This window comes from Grus americana, chromosome 19, assembly GCF_028858705.1.
Source record: "Grus americana isolate bGruAme1 chromosome 19, bGruAme1.mat, whole genome shotgun sequence".
In the NCBI taxonomy this organism is placed as follows: domain Eukaryota; kingdom Metazoa; phylum Chordata; class Aves; order Gruiformes; family Gruidae; genus Grus; species Grus americana.
Window position 1 is genome coordinate 11,210,425 of NC_072870.1, and position 6,075 is coordinate 11,216,499.

Sequence of the window (6,075 nt, forward strand, 5' to 3'; positions counted from 1 at the left end):
GCCCCGCTGATGGGGAAATACGCTTGGACAGGGACGAGCCAGGCGTTGCCACCCTGCTGCACACAGAGCTGGCGGCACGGGGATCTGCATCACCCAGAAAGGAAGGCTGCAGGGTCGGAGCACTGTGTCCTCTCCTTCCATGTCACAACCAGGCAAAGCCAAGATCTGGTATCTCACTCGAGAGACTGTCTTCCCTCTGGTTCACCTCGCTTTACCTTCCTTTCATTTCCTTATCAGACTGAGCACCTCAAGTAAGAAAAGTACATGCTGTGCCACCAGCACCATCACCTCGGCTTTCTTCCTTGCCCTGGGCTGTCTGGTTATGGCTAATTGCTCTACTTCTTACCTTTATCGTTCCCTTCTTTATTATTTGTTCCCCAAAAGTCCCTAACAGGCGTCCAAGGCAGGCACAGTGAAACACGTAGCAGAGACAGCCTCAAGCAGTACCACGTATGAATATTGGGCTAGGGTGATTTTAGAGAGCTCTTTGCCTTCCCAGGCCAGCCGTCGCTCTGGGGAGAGCAGCTGCTTGATGTCCTGTGAGTGCTCTGGGCGGCACTGTGAAAAAGAGGAGCCCGTGGCCACCTTTGGGCCCACCTTTATGGTTGGACTTGATCTTAAAGGTCTTTTCCAACCTCAATGATTCTATATCCTGTGATTCACCGTGGTGGAGCCTTTGTGTAAGGGTCGTCTTGATCACTGTCAGAAGAAACATATGCATGGTTTTGGTGTGAAAGCTCCAGGGTTTGGGGTGGGTAAGCGCTGCCCGGGAGTTGCATCCCGCCGTGCACAGCTGGGTGCTGTGTGACGCAGCCGCTGCCACCGTGCCAGACAGCTCCAGGGTGGAGAGCAGGGGTGCAGAGGTGGGGACACCCCCAGCACCCACCACGTGGCAGCGGGTGCCTCCCAGCACTTCGCTCCGTCCCAGAAAACCTTTCTCGCACCCACAGCATCAGTGGGTCTGACGGGGTGGCCGCGTTGGAGCCGGGGTCTCGGCTGACACCCGCTGCTGCTCTGCAACTCTGCGGCATCTGGGGATGGGCTCCAGCAGAGCTGTGCTGGGTTTGAAACTTCCAAGCCAGGAATTGTTGGGTGTTGCCTTCCCAACTTCTCTGCTTGGCATGAATTTCTACCAAACCCACACTCAGCGACCTTTTTTTTTTTTTGGTTTTGTTCCTTTTGTCACCATTTTCTTTTGTGATTTATTATTTTAAAAACTTCTTAATACATTTTTAAAGCTCTTCCTTTCTTCTTGTCCTCCGTTTTGAAAACAGTGCTGAAATGTGCGTGTTGACAGCAGCCCCCGCTTTTGTGAGGCCCTAATAAATCCGTGACTGAAAGCAGACTGACACCGCTGCACGGGTTTATAAAGCAATGAAACCAGCCGAGAGCTGGGTAGAGATGCTGTGGGTTTAGGGATTAACTCCACCGAAGCCAGCGATGTTACACCAAGACACATTTTACCAGCGTCTGGTAAGCCTTCGCATTCGCCCACCCCTCAAAACCCCCAAAGGAGAGCAAACGTCGCAGTACCTAGCAGTGGCCATGAGGGAAAATAGCACAAGTCCAGGACTGCTAAACGTGCTCTGCTACTATCATGCAAATACATCTGGTTCAGCAGCTCAGAGGCAGACTTCAAAGGACAGAGAAGTCATTAGAATCACAGTTCAAAGAAAAAAGTGAGCAGCTGGTTTGGGCCATCTGGTAGGGGACATAAAATGGTCTCTTTCTTCCCCAGTCAGTCTATGAAATTTTCATTAATTGTAGGAACATCTTCCAACATTAACCAACATAATATTGTTAAAAATGTAAGTCTTAATAAATCATCAAAACTCCTGTCTTAGGGAAACAAGGTAGCTACAGTCTGGTGGGTTCTTTCCTCCCCTGTAATACAGCATGCCATAATTACAATTTTAGGTTGGTGTTTTCAAAGCAAATTAGTGGAATTGGATTCCTCAGCTCCTTTGAAGGTCCCAGGGAAGAATGTGGACAGGATGGTTCCCCAGGCTGCAGAGGAATCTCTTCCTCTACTGATTTCAGGAGCCACGTTTGGTTTAAAAGCATGTGTAGAAAGTGCCCTCCCTGGGCTGCATCACTTGAGCTCGTTTCCCCCGGGCTGGGTCCATCCCTGCCGGGATGCGGCTCAGCGCCAGGACAGCCGAGCACCGCGCCGTGGCCCCGGACAGACGTCGGGGCAGGCTGGTCCCCTCGCCGTCGCTCGCAGTGGGATCCCCACTCCTCCCAGGGCCAGGGAGCGGGGCCGAGGCCAGGCAAACGCTGACAACGTTTTGCTGACCCTGTTTGGTTACAGCTTAAACAACCCCCACCTCCGTGCAGCCCCCAGCAGACATCCCAGCCGAGAGAAATTCCAGCTCCGGTGGTGTGAGCGCAGCTCAGCAGAAATCCCCGGGTTAGCTGCTCTGGTCTCAAGGCCACCAAGATCTCCTGGAAACTGATATTCCTGTTGAATATATGGATGACTTCCTTGAAATTCAGGCAGGTGGTTCGACAATGCAGAGATGGTGACAGCTGCCGTGGGGAAGCCAAACTAAACAGGAGCCACGACAGAGCTTAAGGGCACGGCAGATACCTGCTGATGGTGACAAAGCCGTGACCTGGGAGCTGCTGCGCCTTCTCCCTCCCTCCTCCTTGCCATTCAGATTTGTCAGCCATGTCTCTTCCTGGAAGAGGGAAAACAGAGACAGTTCATCTTAATCTTACTGCCCTGGGAGAAAAACTAGCCCAAAACTGAGAGGGGAATTTTGGGGGGTTTCAGTCCCAGGCTTTCCCAAACACTGCTGTTTCCATCCTCTTTCCTGGGACCGGCCAAATTTACTGACTTTTCACTTCCTCTTAGCAGCATTTCAAAGCAGATCAAACACCTGAACCTAGAAAAATCCCCGATTCTCTGACGTGCTCATACATCCGGGGAGTCCATGCAGCTGCACCAGTTGCCTGTGTTCCGCCTGCGCCCTGCGGAGCATCGCCGCGCGTTGCACACCGGTGTCACGAGCTGTGCCGTCCTCCTGAGCCACGCTGGTTCTCAGGCGACTTGCTCAGGTCAGAGAGCAGGAGAGCGGCTGGGCTGAGGACAGCGGGACCAGGAAAACCACTTGCCCCAGAGCTGATGGAAGAAGGAGCAGGGGCTGTCCCAGGGAGCCCCCGGCCGCAGAGGGGGCCCTGCGGACGTGCACACGCAGGTACTCCATCCCTGGGAGGGGGATTTAGCCAGTGCCCCTGCCTGCACCGTGCTACACATTTACCATTCCCCCCAAAGGCATGTGCAAATTTAGCATTATCTCTGCTGGTGCCAAAGGTGTCTCCCACTGCCTTCCCGGCTGTTTTCCCAAGCTGCCGGCCAGCTGCCGGGACAAACAGCGCTGGCTCCGGGCTTCTTTGCCGCTGAAGGACAGACACAAATACTTGAAATACTTTCCTAATCTCATTTTCTCATGCAAACGACTGCTGGGTTGTCAGGGATGTTACTCCAAGGCAGCAGCAGCGATGGGACGCGGGGATGGGACAGGACATGCGGGATGGCAAGGGAAGGACCGGGCCGGGGAGCACGCATGAGCACCCTGAGCCTCCCCATGTGGTCCCACCACGGGAAGGGTACCCGTGCCCGCACCCACCCCAGCCTGGCCCCCCCTGGCTCCCTGAGCCCCGCTTGCTCAGGCCCAGCCTGCTGGTGCCCTGGCTGCAGGAGCCCTGCTGATTTAACTAATTAGGATAATTCCTCCCCTGCAACGAGGGCCATTAAACCTCCTCTCACCTGGAAACACCGGTGGGCTGGGGTTACCAGCCCTCCTGGAAGAGGGGCTCAGGATTCCCAGGCTGTTTCTGCATGGAAGGACTGCTGGTTTTATTTAACGTGGCTTAAATCGTCTCTGTGCTGGCATTGCAGCTGAGTCTGGCGCAGAGATTTTGGAAACGCTGCTGCTGCCTCCCCCTTGCGCTCCTCTCCCCGGGCTTTGTGTCCCCAGAGCTGGCAGAGGCTGGGACGTCCCTTTCTCGGGAGATGGCGAGGGACACCGGGGACACCGGTGAAGCCTGGCTGGTGGCAGCAAAGCCTGCAAACACCTCCCTCTACACAAAATAGCGTGGACTTGGGTTTTTTTAGTTTTACACCTAAATCTGTTTTCATCTATTGCGTCTTTTCAGAGGAGATGTCATAAATTAACACAGAAAAACTACTTGCCCAGACCCAAGAGGGGTGAAGGAGCAGGGGCTGCCATCGTTACCGGATCCCCCAGAAGCTCTGCAGCCCACGGGAGGCTGCTGCCAGCGGAGCGGGGAACGCGGGACCCGAAACTGCAGTGACCTGCTGGGAGTTGGAGAGAGTGCTCTGCTAGCTGCCGAACAGCCAGCAACCTGCCAGGGATGCACACCAAACATGAGCTAATCCCAACAAAAATAGGAGTGAAATCATAATTCATATGCATAATTCATGTGCATAATTTTATCTTTGCTGTATATTCTCCAGGGATGTATTCTAGAAAATGCTTTCTTTTCCCTCCCCTCAACGCTCGCGTCCTTCCAAAAAGTGCCGTAGATGCAAATCATTGGAGGCAGCAAGAGGTAGTAGCTTTGCTGGGTTACTAAATAAATGCTAAATTTGTCTGAGTTTCTAGCCTACGTCTTGGCAAGTTATGCAGATTGTATAGACATGCAGGCTTGTAATCATCACAGGATTTTAATTGCTTTCATTGTGAACCCTGGCTACTGATTGTATCTGCATGGAAAACTGTAACAGTTTGCACTTGCAAATGCTAAAAATGTTAAACAATAATGGCAATTAAGAGATAATTATAGTTATTCTGAAGCAAGGATTGGAGTTAAGACTCCGAGAAGACATCCCAAATGACCGGGAAGCATTGCCCTGTTTACTGCACAGGCTTCAAGCTGCTTTTTCTGATGCGAGATCTGCCAGATTTAATTGCTTAATGATTTTCCATAAAATATTTAAGTAACACAGTATCTTAAGCCAGCCCAGGCTCTGCCTGAATTGCATGTGTCAGTCTTGCTGAGGACGGTGACAAAGCCCAGGCCTGGCACCCCACGCTTGCTGAGTCACCCGGCGCTTTTCTTCTGTTGTGCTAATTACAAGGCAGAAAAGGCGCGGGGACCCCCTGCCAGCGGGACCGCCAGCACCCACGGGTGGGGACCCTGCTGGAAGGGGGCCGCATGGGTCCTGTCCCTCAGTCCCCCTGCAAGCCACGGTTTCCGAGGGAGCCTTTGCAATGTGCGTCCAGCTCTTCCCCCATCCAAGCTGACCCACGGGTCACAGAGGAGCAGATGCGTTTGGCCAGGTCATTCTGAACCCTGAGAGAAAACAGGAGTTTTAAAACCAGATTTAGGGAGAGGTTTTGTCCTTGTCGAAGCGTTCTGGGCTTTCCTCAAAAACAAAAAAGGCATTTATTTTTTTCCAGAGCCATGTTCTGGGCTGGGCGCCAGCCGCCTGTGTGCAGGCTGCAGCAGAGGCACGTCCTGGCTTGGCGTCAGCCCCCCGTCCGTTCCTGCCGGAGCGGCCCCGGTAGCCTGGCAGGCAGCAGGCGAGTGGCACGGCCAGCCGGGGAACCGTGCGAGATGGGCATGAGATTAAACCCCAAACCTGTAATCGAACGCTTCGTGGAAAAATATTTGTGTAAGAAGGGATTTCCGTTCCTCTGACTCAGCTTAAGCAGCACGGGGCTAAAGCTCGGGTCACACCGTGTACACCGCAAGGTGCTCGACCCTGCTGGTAACCCCCAGGGAAATCCTCTCATCCTGCCCCGGCAGCACCGGGCGCTGCTCGCCCCTGGCCGGGGTACGACAGAGGAAAACCCTTTCCCGGCAGCCTCGGTGCAGCGTGGCACCCGCGCAGGGGATGCTAAGGGCGACGTGCCGGCGGGAATACGCAACCAGCTCTGCAGATTCCAGCCCCGTCCCTGTGTGGGACTCGGCAGCCAGGGCCGCGGGAACAAAGGGCGGCTTTCACTGCGCTCACCCCGCGCAGGGACCACAGCGGCAAATTCCTCGCATGCTTTTATGGGCTGCAACCAATGCACGGGGAGAGCACGGCTGGCAGCAATATCC